This window comes from Magnolia sinica, chromosome 9 (assembly GCF_029962835.1).
Source record: "Magnolia sinica isolate HGM2019 chromosome 9, MsV1, whole genome shotgun sequence".
NCBI lineage: Eukaryota > Viridiplantae > Streptophyta > Magnoliopsida > Magnoliales > Magnoliaceae > Magnolia > Magnolia sinica.
The window spans coordinates 43,131,401-43,145,560 of NC_080581.1; positions in this window are offsets into that span (position 1 = coordinate 43,131,401).

The following is a 14,160-nucleotide window of genomic DNA, read 5'->3' on the forward strand; positions in this document are numbered from 1 at the left end:
CAGAAGTTCGACGAAGATTGGCTTGAATACTTTAATTAAATCGATAATTTCTTCTGAGATTCGTGCACTATTTATAAGTGAGAAGATCGGGTCTTCGACTGGTCTAGAATGCTCTTCGACTAGTTGAAGCAACAACAGATATTTGAAAAATCCGGCGGGATATGCTCTGACCGTTCTACGACTGGTCGAAGCTCTCCTACGACTGGTCGTAGGTCACCTACGACTGGTCGTAGGTTTCCTTCGACTGGTCATAGGTCCAAAAAATCTTCGCTGGACTTCGAGTCGAAGATTGTACGACTGGTCGAAGATCAGTCGACACTGTTCCTACGACTGGTCGAACAGATTCCTGGACTAGTCGAAGGCTAACAGATTTTATTCGGAATTTGTAACAAACTCACGACTGGTCGAGGATTTTCTTAGACTGGTCGAAGCAAGTCTAGGACTAGTCAAAGAAGGCCTAGGACTAGTCGAAGAACAGACCAATCACATGTAAAATAACATTCGACTTATGTATCCGAAATGACCTACTTCTAAGGTCAACCTACGGTCAATCAAACCTCAACCATGAAGTATGGACATTGAAACATTCGGAACTTGAGACCTTGAAGTATGAGCCTTGTAATCTTGATGTAGATCAAACCTTGATGTAGCTCAATCTTGAAAGTGTACAAACTACCTTCTTCTTGAAGTCTTGCAGCTTGAGTCTTGTCTTGTGAGCTTTGCTTGTTGTGAGCTTAGCTTGTTCATGAATGTTGATCTTTGAAAGAGCTTCACTTAAGCAAGTTATATATAACATAACATTGATTTTGGCACCACAAATTTGACAACAGACGGATAAAAACTATAGCACTTACAAATAGTAACCCTCATAACTCTCTCTTTGAGATCGAATTTGGACTATTTTAGGACATTGGAATGGTGACTTGTCAAGCTACCAAATGGGACCAGAATTGTTTAATTCAGAGACGGTTCGATATCCTAAAAGCACGTTGAAACTCTTTGATCGTCATTTTTCAATATGGATTGTTAATCTTTCCAAATTGCGCAATCGAACAAAGACGCTTATAACTCCATCCTTTGATGTCGGATTGGGTTGATTTTTGGTCATCTGAAAGGTATTTTAGTGCTCTTCCATTCCTAACTGGAATCTTCATATTCCGAGACCATTTGGGCATCTGTGAGTGGGAACGCAGTCATCGGTCCTGAATGTTTCCTTCATCTCCTTGTCCAGTATTAAGCCTAATAACTCTCTCTTCAAAGGTTGACTTTAGATTAATTCAGGTCATTAGAATGGTAACTTGTCATGCTACCAAATAGGACCAGAATTGCCTAATTTAAAGACAGCTCAATATCCCAAAAGCACGTTGGAACTCTTCGATCGTCATTTTTCAGTATGGATTGTTAATCTTTCCAAATTGCGTGATCCAACATTGACACTTATAACTTCATCATCTGATGTCAGTTTGGGTCTATTTTTGGTCATCTGAATGGTACTTTAGTGATCTTTCATTCATGACTGGAATCGTCGTATTCCGAGTCCATTTGGGCTTCCGTATTGGGATCGCAGTCGTCGGTCCTGAATGTTTCCTTCATCTCCTTGTCCAATAGTAACCCTCATAACTCTCTCTTCAGTGGTCAATTTTAGACTATTTCAAGTCATTGGAATGGTAAATTGTCAAGCTTCCAAATGGGACCAAAATTGCCTAATTCAGAGACCGTTCGATATCCAAAAACCACATTGGAACTCTTCAGTCGTCATTTTTCAATATGGATTGTTAATCTTTCTAAATTGTGTGAACCAATGGAGACGCCTATAACTCTATCATTTGATGTCAGACTTGGCCTGTTTTTGGTTATCTGAATGGTACTTTAGTGCTCTTTGATTCCTAACTGGATTCATTGCATTCCGAGACCATTTGGGCATCCGTACTTGGGATCACAGTCGTCGGACCTGAATGTTTCCTTCATCTTCTTCTCCAATAGTAATCCTCATAACTCTCTCTTCAAAGGACGAATTTAGACTATTTTAGGTCATTGGAATGGTAACTTGTTAAGCTTCCAAATGGGACTATAATTGCTTAATTCAGAGACCGTTCGATATCGTAAAAGCATGTTGGTACTCTTCGACCATCATTTTTCAATATGGATTGTTAATCTTTCTAAATTGCGTGATCCAACGGACATGCCTACAACTCCATCATTTGATGTCGGGTTGGGTCATTTTTTGGTCATATGAAAGGTACTTTAGTGCTATTTCATTCATGTCTGGAATCATCGTATTTTAAGACCAGTTTGGCTTCCATAATTGGGATCGCTGTCATCAGTCAAGAATGTATCCGTCATCTCCTTCTCCATTAGTAACCCTCATAACTATCTCTTCAGAGGTCGAATTTAGGCTATTTCAGGTCATTTGAATGGTGACTTGTCAAGCTTCCAAATGGGAACATAATTGCCTAATTTAGAGACCGTTCGACATCCCAAAAGCACGTTGGAACTCTTCAATCGTCATTTTTTAATATGGATTGTTAATCTTTTCAAATTGCATGATCCAATGGAGATGCCAATAACTCCATCATTTGAGGTCAGATTGGGTATATTTTTGGTCATTTGAATGGTACTTTAGTGCTCTTTCATTCCTGACTAGAATCGACGTATTACGAGACCATTTCGGCATCTATAATTGGGATTGCAGTCATCGGTCTTGATTGTTTCCTTCATCTCCTTGTCCAATAGTAACCCTCATAACTCTCTCTTTAGAGGACGAATTTAGACTATTTTAGGTCATTGGAATGGTAACTTGTTAGGCTTCCAAATGGGACCAGAATTGCTTAATTCAGAGACCGTTCGATATCCCAAAAGTACCTTGGAACTCTTCGATCTTCAATTTTCTATATGGATTGTTAATCTTTCCAAATTGCACGATCCAATGGAGACTCCTATAACTCCATCATTTGCTATCAAATTGGGTCAATTTTTGGTAATCTGAATGGTACTTTAGTGCTCTTTCATCCCTGACTAGAATCGTCGTATTCTGAGACCTTTTGGGCATCCATAGTGGGATTGTAATCATCAGTCCTGAATGTTTCCTTCATCTCCTTGTCCCATAGTAACCCTCATAACTCTCTCTTCAGAGGTCAAATTTAGACTATTTCAGGACTTTGGAATGGTAACTTGTTAAGCTTCGAAATGGGACCAGAATTGCTTAATTCAAAGACCGTTCGATATCCCAAAAGCACATTGGAACTCTTCGATCGTCATTTTTCAATATGGATTGTTAATCTTTGTAAATTGCACGATCCAATGGAGACGCTTATAACTCCATCCTTTGATGTCGGATTGGGTCAATTTTTGGTCATCTGAATGGTACTTTAGTGCTCTTTCATTCCTGATTGGAATTGTCATATTCCGACACCATTTGAGCATCTGTACGTGGGATCGCAGTCATCGGTCCTGAATGTTTCCTTCATCTCCTTGTCCAATAGTAACCCTAACAACTCTCTCTTAAGATGTCAAATTTAGACTATTTCAGGACATTGGAATGGCAACTTATCAAGCCTCCAAATGGGACCAGAATTGCTTAATTCAAAGACCGTTCGATATCCGAAAAGCACGTTGGAACTCTTTGATCATCATTTTTGAATATGGATTGTTAATCTTTCCAAATTGCACGATCCCACAAAGACATTTATTACTCCATCATTTGAGGTCAGATTGGTTCAATTTTTGGTCATTTGAATGGTACTTAAGTGCTCTTTCATTCCTGACTGGAAACGTCGTATTTCGAGACCTTTTGGGCATCTGTAATTGAGATCATAGTCATCGGTCCTAAACGTTTCCTTCATCTCCTTGTCCAATAGTAACCCTCATAACTCTCTCCAGATGTTGAATTTACACTATTTCAGGTCATTGGAATGGTAACTTGTCAAGCTTCGAAATGGGACTAGAATTGCTTAATTCAGAGACCGTTCGATATCCCAAAATCACGTTGGAACTCTTTGATCGTCATTTTTCAATATGGATTGTTAATCTTTCCAAATTGCGCGATCCAACGGAGATGCCTATAACTCCATCATTTGAGGTCAGATTGGGTTAATTTTTGGTCATTTGAATGGTGCTTTAGTGCTCTTTCAATCCTAACTATAATCATCGTATTCCGAGACCATTTGGGCATCCGTAATTGGGATCACAGTCGTTGGTCCTGAATGTTTCCTTCATCTCCTTGTCTAATACTAACCCTCATAACTCTCTCTTAAGAGGTCGAATTTAGACTATTTCAGGTCATTAGAATGGTAACTTGTCAAGCTTCCAAATGGGATTAGAACTGCTTGATTCAGAGACTGTTCAATATCCCAAAAGCACGTTGGAACTCTTCGATCATCATTTTTCAATATGGATTGTTAATCTTTACAAATTGCGCGATCCAATGGAGACGCTTATGACTCCATCTTTGATGTCGAATTGGGTCGATTTTTGTTCATCCGAATGGTACTTTAGTGCTCTTTCATTCCAGACTGGAATCGTCATCTTCCGAGACCATTTGGGCATCTGTATGTGGGATTGCAGTCATCGGTCCTGAAAGTTTTCTTCATTTCCTTCTCTAATAATAACCCTCAGAACTCTCTCTTCAGATGTCGATTTTAGACTATTTCGGGACATTGGAATGGTAACTAGTCAAGCTTCCAAATGGGAGAATTGCTTAATTCAAAGAACGTTCGATATCCCAAAAGCACGTTGGAACTCTTCGATCATCATTTTTCAGTATGGATTGTTAATCTTTTCAAATTTCACAATCTAACGGAGACACCCATAACTCCATCATTTGCGGTCAGATTGGGTTAATTGAAAAGGCCAAGCTATATGTCCTTGGGGGGGGGGGGGGGTGAATAGGACTATGCTAAATTAAACTTTTAACAGCGGAAACTAAAGAATATGATAGCCAATAAAAGAAATGAAACAAATCACAATACAGGAATGTAAAGCAACCTCAAATTCAAGTCTGGAGAGGCTGATACAAATGTTGTTTTAAGGACAACCTTGCACCATAAAAACCAAGGGTTTATAGCAGGACAACCTTACTAGAACGATAAGTATCAATATCCCAAACTGAAGAGGAATAATAAAGGGAAATAGCAGAAAGTAAAGTCTAAACTATTACAACATTCCCACACTACTTGAAATGTAAATATTACAACATTCACATCCACACATACATCCCACAATTCTGAATGATAAAAGATAAGAAATATTAAATGAACATTCAAACCACAAGACATAAAGAATTATAATGGTTCGCCTGTGTGTACACAACTGTTAAACAACAGCCACACAGCTACTCCACTCTTAATATCCTCACACAGGGGATATCAGCGTTCACTATCAAAATAGGTTTCACAGGTTCACAAAAAACCTTCACAATTGTGTCTTTTATATGGGCTTACACAATTCAAAAACCCCACTTTTTGAGTTTTCTGGCTCTCCTCAAATAACCAACACAATGAGATTTTTCTGGCTTAACCTCAAACAAAACCAAAATAGTTAAATTTAAAATAAATGTAAAATACCTGGATTTCTCCTTTTGTTGTAACCCGGAAGAACTAATCAGAGTAGAAGTTCGAATGTGAAATTCAATGTCCAATACTCACTTTAATATGGTTCTAAGTTCTAATTGATTTTAAATTAGACCAGTTGGGCTAGCTATATTTGATTTTGATTCCAAGAAGAAGGAATACAACAATTCCTCTTTTCAATTTAGATTGGAATATAGAAAAAAAATCAAATTAAATAAGCTAACAAAAGAGAATATTAAATAAGCACATTGTAGCTTTAAAATAAACACAAACTTATCTCAGAGTGATGTCTTGATTTTACTTGAATTGAGTTATCAATCTCTGAAATTCATTGTCTATTTATAGATGCAAAAATCACACCTACAACTGGTCCTGAGTACTCCACGACTGGTCATAGATGAAAAAGATTTTTGAACTTTCAAGCGGGATTGAAACAGACAGTTACACGACCAGTCGTAGGGTGTCTACGACAGGTCGTAGGACCTCTACGACTAGTCGTAGAAAACCCACAACTGGTCGTAGGACTCAAGGATTCATTGTTGTAGTTTGAGTCGCTGAACTAGGACTGGTTGAATGACTAGTTGACATTGTTCACACGACTGGTCAAACAAAGTCCAGGACTGGTCGTAGATGAATAAAAAATTCTGAACAATTGTAACAAACTTAGGACTGGTCAAACCAGTGCTAGGACTAGTCAAACAAGGTCCAGGACTAGTCTTAGAACAGACCAAATACTTATAAAGTGATTGAATATGAATTATGTATTCAAAATGACCTACCCTAAGGTCAATCTAAGGTCTATCATACCTGAGACATGAAGTATGAACATTGAAACTTCATTCAATCAGATGAAGGTTGACCTTTGAACCTTATGAAGCTTGAGATCTCTACTTGATGCAGCTTGATCTTGAGATCTTCTACAGCTTGGATTTGTCTTCTTAGAATGTACTTCATTTTTTAACATCATCTTTAGACTTGAACAAGCGCTCTTCTAATTGATGTAGTTCTGAACATTGAAGCTTACAGAAGAGGATCAAGTACATGACTTTGCATTTCTTGAAGTAGATCACCGTACTTGACTTGAAGCATTGATGCAGTGTCTTGAACATCCATACAACAACAAACTACACAAGACACATATAGAGGTTTTGACACCACAAAATTTGACAACCAAAGGAGCATGAGACCATAACACTTACAATCTCTCCCTTTGTCAAATTTGTGACAAAACACACTCCAAAGAAGAAAAGCACAAGTCATATATAAAAGAACCAATTACAGCCTGATTAAAGAATCATGCACCAATTGTTAACTTAAAGAATCATGCACCAGTTGTTAATAAGCACAAATATTATAGCCTGGTCAACGAATCATGCACCAGTTGTTAACAAGCACAAATATTACTCCCCCTGAGTAGCACATAAATCCAAAAGAAATGCTTATGCTACTACATCCACAAATATCAATCTATATACCCAATAAATTCTCCCCCTTTTGTCACAATATGACAAAGGAAGAAATAAAAGGATAATTAACAGGAGAGTAAGTAATGGATGAACTAGTCAAGATATAAGCAAGTTAAAAAGTCCACACACCATAAGCAAGTTCAAACAAAAAAGCAGTTACTTAAGGTTCATACACCACCAAAAGTAAAAAAGTAATAAAGTTAATATAGACTAATATAATCACTTAATCAGATCCTGAAGAAGGAGCAAGAATAGAAGGATCAATTTGATGAAGGCCCTTGTTTATACGCCTGAGATACTTACGCATATATTTAAACCTTAAATCGTGGGCAACATTCATATTTTCTACCTTCTCTTCCAAAGCTCGTAAATGCGCATCAAACTCAGATGACTCATAATCAGGATCATTTTCAGAGTCAGATTCTATCACATCAAAAATGTCATCCATGTTAATATCATCAGGAGGAAGATCACTAGCATCTTCTTCATTCCCAGCTTCAACTCCACTTCCACCAACATCCACTTGGCCAGGAGTCAATCCCAATTTCATCTTGTTTATATTAGAATTGTTGAAAATGAGATGATGGATAGGAGCCTCTCCAATAGGCATAGCCACTAGCATATGATTAGCTAAAACAATCATAAGATATGCAAACAGAATATCACTATGACCTGGATGGAGACAAAACTGAATAATTAAATGACATATCAATGAAGGCAGGCAAACTTTAGTACTAGAAATGACAAAATGCAAGACCCGAACCAGAAATGAAGTTAGTTCAGTTTTTATACCTAAACGAGGATACAGATTTGAAATAAAATTTTTATGGAGCACCCTGTATCTGGGTAACAAATACTTTGCGGGGAGCGCATTCCCTTTATGCGTCCATTGCACATTCATATTACATAGATCTCTAGTTAGCATACATTTCTCTGATTCAGAGGGTTTTTCAGTTAAAGTATGAATAGGAATACCCTCATCATTAACAGGAATATCCATAAGGCCAAATATCAAATGATGATCTACATCAAATGGCCCTTCTCTAGCATCAATCTTAAATGATAAATTTTCAGTAGAAAAGTCAGAAAGACATGCAAACATGGCCTGTGCAATAGATTGGAATGCTGGCCCACCCCAATGTAAGATGTTATCTCATCCTACAACTTGGAGTAGAGGTAGGATACCAAACTGAGCAATATAATTAAGATCAACCGAACGTTTGACAATGACATTGCGCATATGCAAATCCTGCACATATGAGGGATCATCTTCGGGAGACCGAAGATGTCGCTGAGTTAAATTTAACCTAGAAGAGGAAGCACCACATGTTGTTTTCTTTTTTCCTCTGGAGTCCATTTGCAACAAGAAACTCAAGGAAACAAGAAGATACAAAGGATGTAGAGTGGGGTTTTGCTAGATCAGATTTTTCAAAATAAAACCTCAAAATTATAATGAAAGATCAAATAAATTATGCCAAGAGTGAAAATGAAGTAATATAGACTAGAATCTATAAGAAAAATGAAAATAACGCACTAACCTTGAAGATCTAGGTCGGTGGCTTCGACTGGTTCGGCGTCGGCTCGTTGGAGAGGGAATAGGAAATGAGGAAGATGAGATTTTTTTCCCAAATTATAAAAGACCCAACGCACTCCACGACCAGTCTTAAGCTGTCCTCGACTGGTCGTACCATGATCGGTCGAGTACAACCACGACTGGTTATGTACAGGAAAAAACATGTATTTTTTCATAAAACTTTATAATTTAACCACATAAAGTATCAAATATATATACACTATGATACATACATGCATGAATAATCAATTTTGAATGCACATACCAAGATCAAATTTTAATTTATTAAACCTACTTTTGTCGAGCGGTTTAGTGAAAATGTCAGCAAGTTGAGTCTCAGTTGGAATGTATTCTAAAGATATTATTTTTTTCTTCCACTAATTCATGAATATAATGATACATAATGTCAATGTGCTTGGTACGTGAATGTTGGATTGGATTTTTTGAAATATTTATCGCACTGGAATTATCACAATATAATATCATTGATTCCTATGCAATTCCATAATCGCTTAACATATGTTTCATCCAAATAAGCTAAGTACATGTTTTTCCTACTACGATGTATTCAACCTTAGAAGTTGAGAGTGACATAGAACTTTGTTTCTTACTGAACCAAGAAACTAAATAATTTCTAATATAAAAACAACCACCACTGGTTGATTTTCTATCATCGATATTACCAGCCCAATCAGCATCAGAGTACCCAGCCAATTGAATAGTAGTATCATATGAATACCAGAGACCCAATTTAGTAGTACTTGTAACATATTTCATAATCTACTTGACCGCAGTTAAATGTGACTCTTTAGGGTTAGACTGATATCTAGTGAAAATATCGTGTAACGCCCTGAAATTCGGGGGTCGAGCATAACTCAGCTCCCGAGTTTCAAAACATCACTTATGCAACATATTTAATGATGGATGTATGTTGTCTGTAAGAGTACATAAAACATGGAATAGATTAAGCCAAACTGCAAACATAATTCAGGGATAAGTGAAGAACGCAAGCGGAAGACTTAAAGAAATATATGTGTACATGTGCAAATCCCTGAAATACATATACATAGCAGGTCATACTTACAAGTGTTACTATAAAAAAATACAAATATTAAATGACATCATCTATTCCTAAAAGAAAACCTAGAATTCCTGCGCATCAGGACATGACTCACATGAACCCGCCTGAGAACTGCATAAAAGAAAATGCGACCTCATCATCCTCGAACTCCTACTCTGCCTCAGGGGTCGCATCGACATCTGCAACTAAGAAAGAGTCTGGTTGGTGTTTAAACACCGCCCTAGAATGTGGGAGTGAGTGCTCAACTCAGTGGAACAATAAAGTAAAGGTTAACATATTATCAATTCAATCAAGCAGTAATGATAAAGCAGAACAATCAAACATGTCCTAATTACTCTTGTTAGTGTAAGGTATGTAGAATGATGCATGCCCTCGCCTGTACACCCTCAACGTCTTTATCTTACGTTACGCATGACAACCGTCCTCAAGTGCTCCACCTCTTCCAGGCACATGCAATGCGGTGCATTAACACGATTTCCAAGTTGTTATTAGTCCTTTTCATACAGCAGGATTGGGAAGCTAAGTTACCTTCCTCATATCAATTTCCACACAGTGATCCATTCTAAGGTCGTCAGTCCTAGGCAATCTCATACGATCATATGGTTTTAGGTCACTGCAAAGGGCTCGTCACCAATCAATGTACGCCTATCATACCTTCGTTACTACTCTAAGGCTCGTCACCTCAATGCGTATCCAGGTATGCTCGAGGTCACTACAAAGGGCTCGTCACCAATCAATATAGGCCGACAGCACGAATATAGTGTCCCATACCACCATAATCAACTCACGAGTTAGGTTGCTCACTGGTCACTACGGGAAGGCTCGTCACCCCAGCATAGGCCAACAATTCGACCACGGTTTCCCATACCACCATGTCTGGCTCATGAGTCTTAGCGGATCAAGGTACAACGGTTAACGGGATTTCATCGGTAAGTTTGGTACCCTAAATTCAAGCAATAGCGTCCATACATGGTGAACATACATCGGACGATCGGGTTACTTGAAGAACTCGACTAGCACGAGTACACGTTGGGTTGAATGACATAGAGTGCGCAAACACTCCGCGTGGCCAAACCACTGCCGACAACTCTAATACGACTCGGGTTCGTCAAATCACGTCCTTTGTGGCGAAAGCAACCTCAGCCACGAATTCAAGGCCGATTACCGAATTCCTGGACTATTTATAGTCCCAAACATATTCCACTACAACAGATATTCATATCAACAATTTAGAATAGTAATGGAACAACAATTCAAACCATGTAGTATGTGAGCATTTGAAGAATATCTACTTAACATGGATTTAAACATAAGTAATGCTCGAAGTTAAACAACAAGGAATGTGACTTGCACGTAGGAAAACATACACACCAATAGGAGAGTTGAGAATCGCTCCTCATCGCCCGCAATTAGGATAATAAATTACACTTTAGACCATTCAGACATTTCTACAAACACTTAGACTACATAGTGCAATATACATGACGCATGTTGAAATACATGCATTTGGACAATTCCTTTTGCCAAGGAGTTGACACACATACATCTAGCACAAATACACGATAAATAATCATGGCAAACACATGTTCATATTTTATACGTATACGGTACTTTCTACATATACATAGAATACACAAATCTCTACACAAGGCATATATATCAGGAATACAATATAAACATAACATTTAGCATGTGAAATTGCACCCACAACAAGAATAAACCATTAACTGACATTGAAAGCCTTGAAAACCATAACCTATACGAATATAGTCCACACCTTAAACCAGAAATAGCGCACCGAACTGATTCAGACGATATGTCTTCGTCAACGGCGACTAGATAACCTAAGGCAAGAATAGAAATGAGCTACAACAACACATAGACTATTCTAAGCTCTAAAACAGATTAGGGTTAGATTAACTTACCCAAGAATGAACTTAGAATCGCCGGAATAACGATTCAAAAGTGATGGTTTAAGGATGTAGAGTAACAGGAAAGAATCTTAAATGATTCACCAACTTCTCTCTCACTTACTCTCTCTTTTCCCCTCTCTTTCTTAGCTAGAGTTAGGAAATTCGTATGGAAAAGAGAGTGAGGGTTTTAAGGTCATTATATAGGCCTAACATTGATGAAAATAACCCCAGGGCCAAGGTATACTTAGGTTATAACCAAATCAGGCCTCTCTCGATCCAACGGAGCACTTCCGATGGTCCTTTTTCCACGTGCGGTCGGACTTAAGTTCACTGACCATGGATCTAGGTCAGGTTGAGTTTTCGTACCGATCGACTTTACAGATCAGCCGTGGTGGACCACACTCATTTCAACGGTCACCGAAACTCGATCAGGTCCACAAGCACTATGACATGCCAGGGCCATTTTCCCTGATCCGAGGGTGAAATTGGGTCAGAATCCAATGGTCAGATTGCTTAAAATCGTCGCGCAAGCGACACGACTCAGATTTCATAAAATCATATTTAATTTCTCACCGTTCTCACACTCTTCACTGGACTCAATTAAATCGACCCAAGATATCATCTGGACTTAATTTTTGAGGTGATGGCCAAGTCCAACATAGTGACCATAACTGTCTAAGATCATCGCTATCGGACTTTCGACGCGCGGTCCAAGTTCGATCTAAAGTTTTTAAAAATTTCCAAGAGCAACTGGATTTAGCGATGAATCCCAGATTTCAAAGTAACATAGCGCTAATGATTCTACAGGTTTTGAGTCTTGCAGATCAAATTTAAAATGATTGATGCTAATTTCACAAGCAATCGAGTTTAGCGCTAATTAACCCACAAATAGCTTCTAAGGAGAATAGAGGTGGTACTCGGGTCTTGGCACGAAATTTTTCGGGTCATTACATACCAACACTTAAAGAAATATCAGGTCTACTATCAGTTAAATAAAGTAAACAACCAATCATACTTCCATACAGTCTAAGATCCACATCTTTACTTGTAGAGTCATTTGAGAGTCTTAAAGTTGTACTCATAGGAGTATCAAAGTTCTTACCATTCTCAAATCCAAACCATTTAATCAAGTTCAAGGCATACTAGGTTTGAGAAATAAAAATACCATTAGGTTATTGTTTTACTTGCAACCTTAGGAAATAGTTTAATTCCCCAACCATGCTCATTTTGAACTTAGATTTCATTAAATATGCAAACTCAACAGTCATGTTAGTACATTTTGATCCATAAATAATATCATCAACATAGATTTGAACCATTAAGATATCATCATTATGTTTCTTAACAAAGAGCGTCTTATCGACATTACCCATTTTAAAATTATGACTTAATAAAAACTTAGTCAACTTTCATACCATGCCCTGGGAGCTTGTTTTAAACTATAGAGAGCCTTTTTAAAGTGATACACATGATCAGTGTTCTTAGGGTCTTTAAAACCCATTGGTTGTTCCACATACACTTCTTCATGTAGATCACCATTTTACATCCATTTGATAAATTTTAAACTTCCTAAAGCATGCAATGGATATAAAAAGTCTGATTGACTCAAGACGAGCTACTGGGGCAAAGGTTTCATCATAATCAATGCCTTCTATTTGAGTGTACCCTTGTACAACTAGTCTAGCCTTGTTTCGAATAATATTACCAAGTTCATCAGACTTATTTTTGAAAATCCACTTAGTTCCTATAATATGTTTATCTTTAGGTCTAGGAACTAGCTACCAAACATCATTTCTCACAAATTGGTTAAGCTCTTCTTGCATCGCAACTATCTAGTTTTCGTCAGAAAGAGCTTCTTTTACGTTAGCCGGTTCTATCTGGGATGTGAAGCACATGTAATTGCATATCTTATAGTTGTCTATGAGTACGCACACTAGTGAGAGGGTTTCCAAGAATCTGAGTAGTTGGATGATCTTTAACAGACCTCTGTTCAGTATTAGTTTGATTTGATGAAGTATCGGGTTTGTCAATTAAAAGAACTTCATCATTATCTGAACTTGGGACAGGTTATTCAAATGATCGTCTATGACCACATTTATAGATTCTTGAATCACACCAGTCCTTTTGTTCAGTACGCAATATGCACGACTGTTTAAAGAATATCCTTAAAAGATTCCTTCATCACTTTTTGTGTCAAATTTTTCCAGATTTTCATGGTCACACAAAATATAGCAGTTACTACCAAAAACTCAAAAGTATTTGACAGTAGGATTCTTATCAAACCAAAGTTCATAAGAAGTTTTATTATTAGATTTACATGTATAAACTCAGTTAATAATATAGCACGCAGTATTTACGGCTTCAGCTTAAAGATTTCTAGGGAGCTTCATACTATTCAACATTACATTTTCCATTTCTTGAAGCACTCTATTTTTCCTCTCCACAATTCCATTTTGTTGTGGTGTTTCGGGAGCAGAGAATTTATGCGATATTCCCTGATCATGACAGAATTTCTCAAAACTGCTACTCTCAAATTCAGATCCATGATCACTACGGATTT